Genomic DNA, 14,671 nt, shown 5'->3' with positions numbered 1-14,671 from the left:
AAGCTGCCTGCTAGTAGCCCCAGGGGCAAGGCCCAGGGGCCTGAAGGAACCAAGAAAAAGCCATCCTCTGTGACCACAGTGGCCAGCTCAGGGAAAGGGGGACTAGGCCACACTTCTAACACCGGGCCCCAGAACTCTAGGCATGGTCCCGGTGCACCACTGGCCTGGGAAGGTGGCAGTGCAAAGAAGATGCCTTCAGGAAAATTGGTGGAACACAAGGCCCGATCCCTGGATGAAGGAGCCCCCCAAGACACCCCTAAGCACAAGAAACGGACCTTGAGCCATGCAGAGCTATTTGGGGCTGAAAGCAAGGAGGAGGACTCAGGACTGGGAGCGGGATTACCCCGGGTCTCTCCCCCAGCCCTGCCCAGCATGAGCTCAGACTCAGAATCAGACTCAAACTACAGCCTGGGGCTGGATGAGATGAAGGTTCACAATTGTCTCAAGACTGTGCCACCTGTGTCCACTGCAGCGCCTTCCCCATTGTCCTCCTCTTCCTCGGAGTCCTCAGGAGCCAGCCAGTGTGCTGAGGAGGAAGTGGACTACTCCACTCTGGAGAAGGAGGTGGACTTCCACGTGGACCCTATGGAGGAGTACCTGCAGGTCTTCACCGAGTCCACCAGCGTGAAGATGGAGGACAAGGACCGGCTGGCCCAGCAGCCACCCAAGGAGAAGGCTGAGGAGAAAATGCTTGCGGGCCTGATCACTTTGTTCCCAGGGCAGAAGAGGAGGGTCTCACGCCTTTGCAAGCCAGGCAAGGAGGCAGAGCCCCCAAAGAAGAGCTCCGTGGCTCCCTCAGCACAGCCCCCAACTGCTCAGGAAGTGTGTCACCTGCAAAGACAGGGAGAACTGAGGGAGTCGGCCCGTTGGCTACAGGCCAACCCAGGGCCAACTGAGAGACCTTCCACTTTGTACATCTCAGAGCTGGAGGAGAAGCAAAGGATTGCTCACATATCCAACCCCCAACTGGCTGCTGCCCTCACAGGTTCCAAGACGGTGCTCCCTGCCAGCAGCAGCCAGGTTTCCCACAGCCCCGGACCTGAAAGTCAGCCACTGAAGACACCCACGCTGTCAGAGATGGCATCTAAGACAATGACCACCGTCACTCCCAAGCACATTGCCCACAGCCAGAGTCTAAAGAAGCCTGTTATCCCAAAAGAATTTGGCGGCAAGGTTCCCACTGTGGTCCGCCAACGTTATCTCCACCTGTTCATTGAGGAGTGTCTCAAGTTCTGTTCGTCCAAACAGGAGGCCATTGAGAAGGCCCTGAACGAGGAAAAGGTGGCATATGACCTCAGTCCCAGCACGAACATATACCTGAACGTGACGGTCAACACCCTTAAGAAGCTAAGGGGCCTGGTCCCCAACACCGTGCCCAACCTCAGCAAAGCCAGTGGCCACAGGGTTGTGTCCCATGAGGTTGTACTGGGGGACAAATTGGCAGCTAAAACCAGCTTCTCACTGAATGGCCCTGNCAGCCCGCAGGAAGAGGAGCTGAGNACACTGATACCCAGTGCCCCTACAGGGTCTGCCCTGTACAGCCGCCTCAGGGAATACCTACTCACTCAGGAGCAGCTGAAGGAGAATGGCTACCCCTTACCCGACGCAGAGCGCCCAGGGGCCGCAGTCATCTTCACTGCCAAGGAGAAGAAGCCCAAGGACCCCTCCTGCAGAATTTGCCGTCGCTGTGGCATTGAGTTCCCTGTGTCCTCTTCTGGNCCCTGTGAGCACAGTGCAGAGTGTTACTACCACTGGGGGAGGCTGCAGCAGAATCGAGTGGCTGGGGGCTGGGAGACCCAGTATATGTGCTGCTCAGCTTTGGTCGGCTCTGTAGGATGTCAGGTCGCCAAGCAACACNTGCGCGATGGTCGGACAGAGAACCTGGAGAGTTTTGTGCGCACCTTCCAGAAAGAGCTGCCCAAAGATGCCCATGCNGGGGTCTTTGCTCTCGACTGTGAGATGTCCTACACTACATATGGCCTGGAGGTGACCCGAGTCACAATCGTGGACACAGACCTGCAGGTCGTGTATGATACCTTTGTCAAGCCTGACAATGAAGTTGTCGACTACAACACCAGGTTCTCAGGGGTGACAGAGGCCGACCTTGCGAGCACGAACATCACGCTGCGGGATGTGCAGGCTGTCTTGCTGAGCATGTTCAGTNCGGACACCATCCTCATTGGACACAGCCTGGAGAGCGACCTGCTGGCTCTCAAGGTCATCCACGGCACAGTGGTAGACACATCTGTGCTGTTCCCACATCGCCGGGGCCTGCCCTATAAGCGCTCCCTGNGGAACCTCATGGCTGACTACCTCAGACAGATCATCCAAGACAATGTGGATGGGCACAGCTCCAGTGAGGATGCCAGTGCCTGCATGCAGCTCGTTATCTGGAAGATCGGAGAAGACANCAAGACCAAGCCAAGACTCCCACCCAACAGTTCCATACCATCCCCCTTCTTCCAATCCTGGCTGCCCTCAGCCCGGTTCCCTGAGCCCTGATGCCCTTGGCCTCTTTTTCAAACTGTTTAATAAAAAGTGACAGCTGACCTCGTGCCTCCAGAGCTTTCACTTCAGGTCTGCAGTGAGGGCCCAGAGGTAGGGCTGAGATCAACCCTCAGTTGAACTCCACACCCAGACAACATGTCACCACCCCCTCCCACAGTCCTGTCCCATGGAGCCTGCTGCAGCCCAGGGCAGAGCTGGCCTAGCGTCTGTGCCCCATTTAGGCGCCTCCACTCCTACCCCAGCCCACTGCTCCAGACAGTGGGCTCTGCCTTCTGCTACTTTGTATATAAGGCAGGCAACAGGACACACCCTCATGGTGTGACACAGGGGTTGTCTCTTTTTACTTTATACTGTTATTTTTATTATTTTTTAAATTTAAACCTACTGACCCACACACCTCCTCCTCAGCTGAGGGGACCAACTCTGGTGCTGCTGTGATCCAGGGTCCGAACCCCTCATAGTCAGTCCCATGGGCCTGGATGTTTGCCCTGACTTTTAGTATAGCTTCCAGAACTCACCCCAGCCTGTTAGGTCTCTTCAACCTCAGAGCCAAGCCAGCCCCTTGACCTGGCATTTCAGGGTCTCTGGGTTGTCACACTGTGGGCTACTATCTCCCTCTCTGTGTAGGAACAGAATAAATAAATGTTTGTTCGAACTTTAGATTTCATCGTGTGTGATGCTTTGGGGCCGGACAGGACCCTGACACACACTCCCATGTGGCCCCTGTCCCAGTGGCCAAGGCCAAAAAAAACTGAAAATGATTTCCCTTGCCAAAAGCAACTCTCACCCTGTAGGCCCATGCCACCCAGATGTGGAAACTTTGTGAGGCATCCCCAAGCTCTGGATAGGCTGTACCTGCCAGCCCTCCCCTGAAGGCACCTTGCTGTTGTCCCTGGTGCAGGCTGATGACATGCCTTCACTCCTTATTGCCTGTTATGATCCCAGGTACTCAGACAAGGTTCAGGGTGGAGACTGGGAGCCCTGCCTCCTGGTGTCCTGAGAAAGGGCCTGGCCATCAAGGCCACTCTGTCCCCATGTCAGGAAACAAGTTTTGTAGCACTCATTGGATATGTGACCTTGGCTTGATTGGCAGCCTCTTGGCAGTTACCCGTGGGCAGAGTAGGCTGGCTGGAGTTAGAAACTTGCAGGATAACTGGGGTGTGACGGTCAGGGTCCTGTGGGAACCCAGTCCTAATGCCCCCTCAAGCCACTTGGAGGGGCTACAAGTCCATGGCCAGAGCAGCTTCCAGGAGCTATCCACATAGTGGGTACACAGAGGCTATCCACATAGTGGGTACGCAGAGGCTATCCACATAGTGGGAATGCAGGGGCTATCCACATAGTGGGTATTCAGGGGACTGCAGGGGCTAAGGGAGATTCCTTGGCTGAGCCAGGCTTTTACCCACAGGGGTTTTCTTGAGTACTTTGTCCTTAGTCTACCTTCTGTAAATAAGTTTTTATTAACACAAATAAATGAATGGTGCCAATGTATTCACAAAGCCAAAAAAATTACTTCCAAAATATCTTTCAAAGGAAAACTTATTTAAATATTTATTTGTTAAAAGGTCAAGGCAGGTCTGGTGAGATGGTTCAGTGGTTAAGAGCACTGACTGCTCTTCTGAAGGTCCTGAGTTCAAATCCCAGCAACCACATGGTGGCTCACAACCATCTGTAATGAGATCTAACGCCCTCTTCTGGAGTGTCTGAAGACAGCTACAGTGTACTTAATAATAATAAATAATAACAAAAATATAATAATAAAAGGTCTGGGCAGTCCGATGGTCTCTNCTGGGAAACCCTGAGGGCTCTCAGCAACTCCAGCAAAGGCCACCTGCACTATGACCTCAAGTGGCGGCTGTGCTACCAGGATGTTTTGGAAGAATGCAGGTCTCTTCCCATACTGTCTTCATACTCTGGATGGGTGTTAGATCACATCCAAACAACACCTCATGCCACATGCCAGAGAATGTTCCTTCCTCTGATAACTCAGCATCCTCTGGATCTGCTTCCGGCCTGTCCCAACCCTCACTACTCAAGTATCCCACAATCCCCCTTACCCTCAACACCAAACGTAACCCAGAGCACACATGAGTCCCCTGTCAAAGAACCTTCACTTCAGTCCACTCAGGCAAAGTGGAAGGTTGCATGGAATGTTCAATTTGGTGCCTAGAATGACAGGAAGAGAGGGCCTGTGGCTGTGGGAGGAGGAGCAAGAGGGGAAGGTGCGAGGCCTCTCTGAGATGGGATCCAAACAGCTAAAGAGGTTTGAGAAGCTGAAGCAGCTCAGGTTGCATAAGGAGTTCCAGGACTTAGAGGAAGTGATGGAGAAGAGTAGCAGAGAAGCCCTGGGCCATCAGAAGAAGCTGAACACTGAGCTGCATCTCCCCAGAACCAAGATTCTCAACCTAAAGCTAGGAGAGGCATAGCAGCAGGGAGGGAAGCAGGCAGAGCAGGAGCAGCTTAGGAAGGAGGAAGGCCAGGTCTGTCTGCGCAGCCTGTACCTGCAAGAGGAGGCCCTGCAGCTCAACCAGCACCTGGATGCTTCCAGTCAGCACAAAGACCTGCTGAATGTGGGCCTGACTGCCTTCCAGACCCTGGGCAACCAGCTGTGTGGCCTCATTTCCAGAATCATTCCTGACACCTTGGAGAGTGGCTATCCCACAGCAGAGAACCAAGCTGAGATTGAGCTGGCCCTGCAGGAAATGAAAATGCAAATTCCTCTTGAATTTGGAGCAGGAGATCACTGGAGCCTCTGAAGCGAAGGAGGAGGAGGAGGATGCCCTGGGTCAAGTGGCAGGAGTCACAGGTTCATTGGGGGCCAGGGGCTCCTGCCCAGAGCTCTGTATCCAGCCCAAGGCCAGCAGGGACACAGATTGAAGACCAGCAGGGGAAGGTACAAGATAGTAAGATGCAGTGGTACCAGCAACTTCAGGATGCTTCTGCCAAATGTTTGTTTGCCTTTGAAGACCTGACCAGCATCAAGGACAGTCAGATCAAAATGATAAAACTGGACTTGCAGAAGGCAGCCACCATCCCAGTGAGCCAGATCTTTCAGCATCGAAAGTTCAAAGCTGAAGGAGGTCTTTGACAAGATCCATAGCCTGCTCTCAGGAAAGCCTGTCCAATTGGGTGGGCATTCTGTGTCTGTCACTCTTAGCCCTCAAGGGCTGGACTTTGTCCAGTACAAATTGGCAGAGAAATTTGTGAAGCAAGGGGAGGAAGAAGTGGCCTCTCACCATGAAGCAGCATTCCCCATTGCAGTGGTGGCTTCTGGTACCTGAATGCTCCACCCCAAAGTGGGAGACCTCATTCTTGCTCATCTCCACAAGAAGTGTCCATAATTCGTTCCTTTCTACCCAACTTTCAAGGAAGGGATGGTTTTGGAGGATTCTCAACAGATGCTTGGCTACCAAGTGATGGATTCCAGAGTTGAGAAACAGGACAACTTTCTAAAACACGTATCTAGAACACCCTCATGAAGCAGTACCATGTCCAGTTCTGAAAGATGATACTTCTCATCCAAGAGGACTACTTGCCCAGAGTTGAAGCCATCCGGAGCTCAGGACAGATGGGCTCTTTCACATGTTTCAAGCTGTTCTTAGAGAAATGTCTTCAATACAGAGAGGTTCATGTCCCCAGAGACTTTCTGACAATCTCCTTCAGGCACTCTCAATGTCCTTTGTTACACTGTGTGGCAGGAGGGGCAACAATAAAGCTATTGACACAGCAGGTTTGGAAGAATCATGTCAGATGGAGAAATTGATCAGTGTGTTTTTATATATCTGTACTTTTGAATGAGGTTTTTAGGGCTGGAGAGATGGCTCATGGTTAACAGCACTAACTGTTCTTCCAGAGGTCCTGAGTTCAATTCCCAGCAACCACAGGGTGGCTCACAACCATCTGTAATGAGATCTGATCCCCTCTTCTCCTGTGTGTCTAAAGATGGCTGCAGTGTACAATTAGAAATAAAAATAAATAAATCTTTTTTAGAAGTCACTAGAGATGCACTCACTGATAAGTGAATATTAGCCCAGAAACTTAGAATACCCAAGATACAATTTGCAAAACACAAGAAAACCAAAAACAAGGAAGACCAACATGTGGATACTTCATTCCTCCTTAGAATAGGTAACAAAATACCCATGAAAGGAGTTACAAAGACAAAGTTTGGAGCTAAGACGAAAGAATGGACTATCCAGAGACTACCCGACCCGGGGATCCATCCCATCATCAGCCACCAAACCCAGACCCTATTGCACATGCCAGCAAGATTCTGCTGAAGGGACCCTGATATAGCGGCCTCTTGTGAGGCTATGCCAGTACCTGACAAACATAGAAGAGGATGCTCACAGTCAGCTATTGGTTGGAGCACAGAGCCCCCAATGGAGGAGCTAGAGAAAGTACCCAAGGAGCTGAAGGGGTCTGCAACCCTATAGGGGGAACAACAATATGAACTAACCAGTACCCCCAGAGCTCGTGTCCCTAGCTGCATATGTAGCAGAAGATGGCGTATTCAGTCATCATTGGGAAGAGAGGCCCCTTGGTCTTGCAAACTTTATATGCCCCATACAGGGCAATGCCAGGGCCAAGAAGTGGGAGTGAGTGGGCAGTGGAGCAGGACAGGGGGGAGGTATGGGGGACATTCAGGATAGCATTTGAAATGTAAATGAAGAAAATATCTAATAAAATAAATTTTTAAAAAATCTTTTTTTAAAAATTTATAGTTTCATAGTTTTATAGGTGTCGCAGACAAATACAGAATTGACCTTTCTGATTTTCACAAGTTACAAGGACTGGTAAGAAGGGGTACTTAGCACTTAGCGGCACCCTTTGTCTCTCCTTATAGTTTTCAACAATTTAAGCTGTTTTCAAATTACCATCTCTAATTCAGATGTGGGACTGGTGGACTAAGTCCTGCGTTCTCGGGGATCCCGTGTGTAAACAACAATGAATATTTTTCAGTAAGTGTATGTCCATTTTCTCTGGTACAATTAGTTTGTAGTTAGCTGTCCTCAATCATCTCTTATGACTCTGAGGCTTGGGCAGGTTTTTGGCCCAGATCACATTTTCTGTCTATCTGAGAGGGTGGGATCTCCTGAGTCTAGGGTAATCAAGGACATAGGGGACCCAGTTTCTAGGGTCATACACAGGGCTATCTTGTTGCCCTCTGAGTTGGAGTTCCTTCCTACTGTTGTCAGAAGGCCACTCTATATACAAATAGTCCCATAGATATGAGTAGAAGCAAAGGCACATCAGCCATCTGTGTCTCTTGTCCTTTCTCAGATCTAGCGCCTTGGTCAGAGCTGCCAGTTCAGCTTTCTGGGCTGACATTCTTGTCAAGAGTGGCTCTGCCCATATGATCTCGGTGTTTGAGAACAACCACTACCCCAGCATACCTCTGTCCATCCGGAATGAGGCTGTTGTCATTGGTGAACCATGTTACCTCTCCATCCATCAGAAAAGTCAAGCAGGGTCCCATTAATCGAGCTCAAGGTCAGGTAGGAGGGCAGCTGAAAAATCATCCTGGGGCATTCAAGAAGAGAGGCTGGTAATGAGTCATTCTAGCATCATCTTTCACCAGGAGGCCATTGCTGCACTGATGTGTAAACAGGGTGAGGGTCAGCTTCTGCCACTTGGTGACACATTGGCCATTGAATAATGCCAGGGGCCCAAGTCTGAGTAGGAATGTCATGGGTCTAGGGAGGTCACCTATAGTTGGCAGAGTAAGGCCTTCTTAGTGGAGGCTCAATAAAAAAGTCTGAACTTTTTATTGGATATTTCATTTATTTACATTTCAAATGTTATCCCCTTTCTCAGCTTCCCCTCTCCAAACTCCTTATCACATCCCCCTTGCCCCATTTCTATGAGGGTGCTCCCCCAACCACAGAACCACTCCTGCCTCACCACCCTTTCATTCCCCTTCACAGGACCAAGGGCCTCCCCTACCATTGATGCCAGATAAGGCTTCTTCAGCTCCTTTAGTCCTTCCCCTAAATTGTCCATTATTGACCCTCTGCTCAGTCTGATAGTTGGCTGCATGCATCTGCACTGGTATTAGTCAGGCTCTGGCAGAGCCTCATAGGAGACAGCTCTATCAGCCTCCTGTCAGCAAGCATTTCTTTGCATCAGCAATAGTGTCTGGGATTTGGTGTCTGCATGTGGGATGGGTTCCTAGGTGGAACAGTCTCTGGATAGCCATTCCTTCAGTCTCTGCTCCACTCTTTGTCCCTGTATTTCCTTTACACAACAGTAATTCTGGGTTAAAATTTTGGAGATGGGTGGTGGCACCATCCATCAACTGGGGGTCCATGCTTAACCTCTGGATATGGTCTCTACAGGTTCTCCCTTCCCTTTTTGGATATTTCAGCTAATGTCATCCCCATGGGTTCCTGGGAGGCTCTTGCTTTCCTGGCATCTGGGACTTTCTGTTGGCTACTCCCAGTACTCCTTCCCTCATTGCTACACACCTCAGTTCAATTTCCTGACCATCCATACATCTCCTTTGTCTCCTCCCATACCTGATCCTGGCCCCTTTTCCTTCTTGTCCTTCTCTCTTCTTCCTGAGTCACTGCTACCCTCTACCTCCCGTGACTGTTTTGTTCCCCATTCTAAATAGGACTGAAGCATGCACTCTTTGGTCTTCCTTCTTCTTGAGATTCATCTGAATTTTATTTTAGGCCTCTAACAGGCCTTGTGTTTTCATTTTGATTCTCTTGCCACCAGGAAATCATTTATAAACTGATGAAGAGACATTATCTTCAGGTTTTAGTCATACAGAATGTTGAACTGTATTAATTACCAACAAAAAAAGCTGGTTGGTTTCCCTTTACTTTTCAGGTTACACAGGGATTGGGTAGGGGGCATTTTTGATCTTTACACCCCCCACCTCCCATCCCCCACCCCCACCCCCACCCCACCCCTGCTTATCTGTTTCTTCTGAAAGTGTCTGTTTTAGCCTTCTCTTAGAGTCTTTTGGGTTGGCCATGGCTGCCAACAGGATCTTTGCCTGGTTTTGGGTCTGTTGTTTTTGTCCTTTCATCTGCTTTTCTTGTATAGTCTTTCTTCTATTAAATACTCTCTCTGCCACTATCACTAAGTCCCTCAGACTCTTTTTTCTTAACCTCTCAACTGTCTGGAGATTTTTCTTAATATCTGGTGCTGTCTGGTTAATAAAAGATAGAGTGACTGCTACTTTTACTTCCAGTGACTCAGGGTCCATGGGGCTGTGTTGTTGAAATGTCTCTATGGCCCTCTAAAAAAGCTGTAGGGCATTTATTTTCTCACTGACTAATGTCATATACTCTGTCCAAATTTGTGGTCTGTCTTGTGGCTGCCTTGAGACCTGCCAGCAGAGCCTGATGGTAGACCAAGTGTCTCCTCTTTCCTTCAACAGTGTTAAAATGCCAGTCTGGGTGAGTCAGAGGAAAGCAAGCACGTGGGGTGGGGGCTATATGATTAAGGGAACCTGTAGAATGTGGTATACATAGCCTGTTAATAAGTATGTCAAAGTCAAAGTTACATCATCGAAGTCATCTCATCAAATTCACCACATCAAGGTTACATCATCAGAGTCATCTGCCAAAGTCATCTCCTCAAAGTTATCTTGTCAAAGCCATCTCATAATGAGGAACATAAAAATACAAATAAAACCTTCCCTGTCTGTGGAGCAGGAACAAGAAACAACCAGAAAATGGTGCTCATGAAAAAGACCTCTCGATGACACCCAAAACACAAGTCCAACCATTTCTCTCTATCAGGTAGAAATGATAAACAACCAAAAGTGGTGAACAAACAAAAGAAAAGTACCAGATTGATGGGCATCTCTCTGCTCCCCTGAAAACAAGTCCACCCCATACCAGGACTCAGGGCCTTTCCTCGACCTGTAGTAGCCACAGCTCACAGATAAGTCTATCTCTAACTGCAACTGGTCACAGGTACAAAATCAAGGACTTGTTTCTAGACCGGTGGACCTTTTAGTTCTCTGAGTCACGCCCACCCAAACTGGGACTCAGGATGCCTCCTGGCCCCACCATTGCCACGTCTCCTGGTCATGTCTGTCCTAACCTCAAATCAACCACAGAACAAATTCAAGGCCTTGTTCCCAGAAAGACGTGGCAGCATTTAGAATTAGTGAACAGAAAAAGGCACAACCAGAAACAAAAAACAACCAAAACCATTCAAAGACACAGCCTGAAGTAACAAGAACAAACCAAAAGGTGGTGCTCACAGAAGACAGATGTAGTGCCACTCAGAATCTGTGAACAGAGACTGCCTGCAACCACAAAGAAACCATTAAAAGATATAGCCTGAAGTAACAAGAATCAACCAGAAGGTGGTACTCATAGAAGATGGATGTGGTACCACTCGGACCTGGAAAAAAAAAAAGATACAGCATGCAGTAATAAGAACGATGAGAAAGTGGTGCTCCACACATGACAACCTGCAGTACCAATGCTTACTCGGACCTGGAAGAAGTACCAAAGCAACATAAGTCATTTATCTTTACACAAGTTTCGTTCTGCTCAGTAAATCTCATAGAAAGTTGCTAACACTCAGACAAATTGGGCACCACACAAATCACTGCACAAGTACTCACCTGTTCAGACCACATAGAAAACTTCTGACACTCAGACAAATTCCTCAGCATGGCTTCAAACCTAGAAGGATTACCATGGCAACATGAGCCACCAGGTACCACACAAATGAATCATCTCAACACAGCTGGGAGGGTTCCACGTTTACCTTTACACAAGCCTCCTTCTGTTCTGCTCTGCAGATCTCACAGAAAGCTTAGAGAAATTCAGCGCTCAGATAGGCAAGAAGCAGGAAGTTTTTTACAGTGTTACAAGCATAAAAACACAAATACCTAGACTAGTTTTGCTGCCTTCAAGAACCTCCAGATCAGTAGTCCTGTGTGTCATGTGCGACTTCCCAGCCAATGCAACCATCTATAGTGCCAGGGAAATGTTAGTGGCCCGAAAACACTTTCAGGAGTTGATCTGATGCAACTAAGAACAGGATCTTTATTCTATTTGAGGTAGCTCACCCACACCCCAATAACACACAACTGTCACACAGGACGATTTGGTGATGGGGGAGAACCAAATGTCTATCTAGGCAAGACTTTGTAGTAAGCAGCAAGCAGAGGGTACATGTTCAAGAATCGTATTAGAAAGACTGTGGCCTTTAACATAATTGACTGGTGCTGGCAGTCATATCATAAACTTAACTTCTGCATTCCTCTGCGTTAGTGGTCATTAAGCTTGGGGTAGGCTTGTAACCTGGCGGTGGAGGATTGTTGTAGGATTAACCTGGAGATGCTGGTCATTTGGGTGTAACCTGAAGAAACTGGTCTTGTTGGGGATTAGCCTAGAGAGTGGAGCTAGGCTCAGGTTTTTGGGGGAAGCAACTTGGAAACTAATTCTAGGTACCAGCCTGTTAGTTGACCTGACTTCAAACTTATCGTCAGGTTCTCTAAAATGGAGTTTGAACTTAAAAGGTTTGGCATCTCAAAATCTTCTGGGAAATATTTTCTGAGAGCACAAAGAAGCTGTGTTCCAGAGAGGCAATGTTGTACCTTGTAATGCAGCTGTACTTGGTAATGAGCAAGAGTCACCCAGGTGATACTGGTTTCGAGGTCATGAAGAGCAGCTGAGCCTTGGGACTGTGTGACACCATGGAAGGACATTGGTGAAAATACATCCTCAGTTGCAGTTGATGTCCCAGGACTTATGGGGTCATGCAAAGTATTTGAGACTTGGCACCATGAAAATAGCCTATGAGAGACTATTTGTGAAGCCTTGTTGCTGCTGAAGACCCCAGCATATTGGAGATGCCATTACTATGGGATGATCACCATTAACAACAGCAGTGATGGAATGAATCAACCTGAGCTTAGAGTGCTATAACAGGCAGAGCTGGTGAAGTGATGCCAACCCTTTGGAGTTGCCCTGAAGATCATGTGTGGATCTCAGACATTGAAACAAGGTATAACATTGAAATTGCCTTGGAGACCCTAAGATGTTCAAGATGCAAGAGTCATGGGGTATCTGCTTAGGAAAACTACTAGCAGGGTGTAGAACCAGCCCAGGGGAAAGAAGTCTGATGCAGTCAATGAAGCCAATACAAGAGTTTTAGATCTGAATTCAGCTTTGACATTAGACATGGAGATGCAGAGTATGGAGTTTGCCCAGCTGGTTTCCTATCTTGCTTTGAGGATTACAGTTATGTGATTGGATGAATCTCAGAAGAGACCTTGAACTTTGGACTTTTAACATTGTTAAGACTGCTATAGACTATGTGGGCTTAGGAAGTTAAGTAAATGTACGTTTTTATTATGCTATGATTAGGTATAGCCATGGTTAATAGGTAGTGGCACTTTTAGGCCTTGTAGCCTTTTTGGAATCGGTGTGTCACTGTGAACTTAGGCTTTAATACCCTCATCCTAGCTTCCTGAAAGTGAGTCTTCTGCTAACTGCATTCAGAACAAGATGTGGAACTCTCAGCTCCTCCAGCCCCATTTCTGCTTGGATACTGCTATTCTCCTGCCTTTATGATAATGGACTGAACCTCTGAACCTATGAGCCAGCCCCAATTAAATGTCATCTTTGTAAGTGTTGACTTGGTCCTGATATCTGTTCAAGGCAGTATAACCCTAACTAAGATACTGACAAAGCATTACACAAATTTTTATTATTAAGTTAGCCAGAAGTATTCTGAAATGTCAAATATCAAGTTTTGACTACCCATGGCTTTGAGACTTGATCCTGCAGCCCCTTTGGACTGAGCTGTTCTTTGGGGGGGGGGGAAATAGCAGATAAGCATTGCTATTGGCTGCTTCCTTGCTAACACTGATATTTCCTATTTAAATGTCTGTGGGACCTCCAGACCCCATTCCTTCCTAGATTTCATTATTCCTTTGGAACACTGGCAATTAACCCCTTGCTCTGCACCCTGCCATTTACTTTGATGATCTTCATTACTACTTAGTATTCTGTGGCTCAGAAGGCAGCCTTTTGACATCTGAGTCCACTCCTTTACAGTCTGTCTTAGCTATGGATTCTATTGCTGTAAAGAGACATTATGACCATGACAACTCCTTTTTATTATTAAATATTTTCTTCATTTACATATCAAATGCTATCCCAAAAGTTCCCCATACCCTCCCCCTGCCCTGTTCCCCCATCCACTCCTGATTCTTGGCTCTGGCATTCCTTTGTACTGGGGCATACGATCTTCGCAAGACCAAGGGCCTCTCTTCCCATTGATGGCTGACTAGACCATCCTCTGCTACATATGGAACTAGAGACACAAGTTCTGGGGGGTACTGGTTAGTTTATATTGCTGTTCCTTCTATAGGGTTGCAGACCCCGTTAGTTCCTTGGGTACTTTCTCTAGCTCCTTCATTGGGGACCCTGTGCTCCAATAGATGACTGTGAGCATCCACTTCTGTATTTGCCAGGCATGGGCATAGCCTCTCAGGAGACAGCTATATCAGGGTCCTGTTAGCAAAATATTGCTAGCATATGCAATAGTATCAGGGTTTGGTAGTTGTTTATGGGATGGATCCCTAGGTGGGGCAATCTCTGGATGGTCCTTCCTTCCATGTCAGCTCCAAACTTTGTCTCTGTAACTCCTTCCATGGGTATTTTGTTCCAAAATCTGAGAAGGAACGAAGTATCCACACTTTGGTCTTTGCAATGTGTGCTTTGAGCTTTACTATAGTTTCTTTAATGAATGTGGATGCCCTTGCATTTGGAGTATAGATATTCAGAATTGAGAGTTCATCTTGGAAGATTTTNCCTTTGATGAGTATGAAGTGCCCTTCCTTGTCTTTTTGATAACTTTGGGTTAGAAGTCAATTTTATTCGATATTAGAATGGCTACTCCAGCTTGTTTCTTTGGACCATTTGCTTGGAAAATTGTTTTCCAGCCTTTTATTCTGAGGTAGTGTCTGTCTTTGTCTCTGAGGTGGGTCTCCTGTATACAGCAAAATGTTGGGTCCTTGGATGCCCACAGTTATCTATAGGATAGAACACAGGGCCTCCCAATGGAGGAGCTAAAGAAATTACCCAAGGAGCTGAAGGGGTCTGCAACCCTATAGGTGGAACAACAATATGAACTAATCAGTACCTCCAGAGCTCGTGTCTCTAGCTGCATATAT

At 47.8% G+C, this 14,671-nt stretch overlaps 2 pseudogenes; both read left to right on the top strand.

Moving 5' to 3' along the window:
* LOC110324067 overlaps positions 1-2,502 on the top strand; it is a 4,181-nt pseudogene extending 1,679 nt beyond the window's left edge.
* A 916-nt stretch (positions 2,503-3,418) lies between these two features.
* Positions 3,419-6,271, top strand: LOC110324066 (annotated as a pseudogene).
* Positions 6,272-14,671: the final 8,400 nt, after the last annotated feature.

This window comes from Mus pahari, chromosome 7 (assembly GCF_900095145.1).
Source record: "Mus pahari chromosome 7, PAHARI_EIJ_v1.1, whole genome shotgun sequence".
Taxonomy (NCBI): domain Eukaryota; kingdom Metazoa; phylum Chordata; class Mammalia; order Rodentia; family Muridae; genus Mus; species Mus pahari.
The sequence above is the reverse complement of the archived record's forward strand: the minus strand, read 5'-3'. Positions and strand labels throughout refer to the sequence as shown.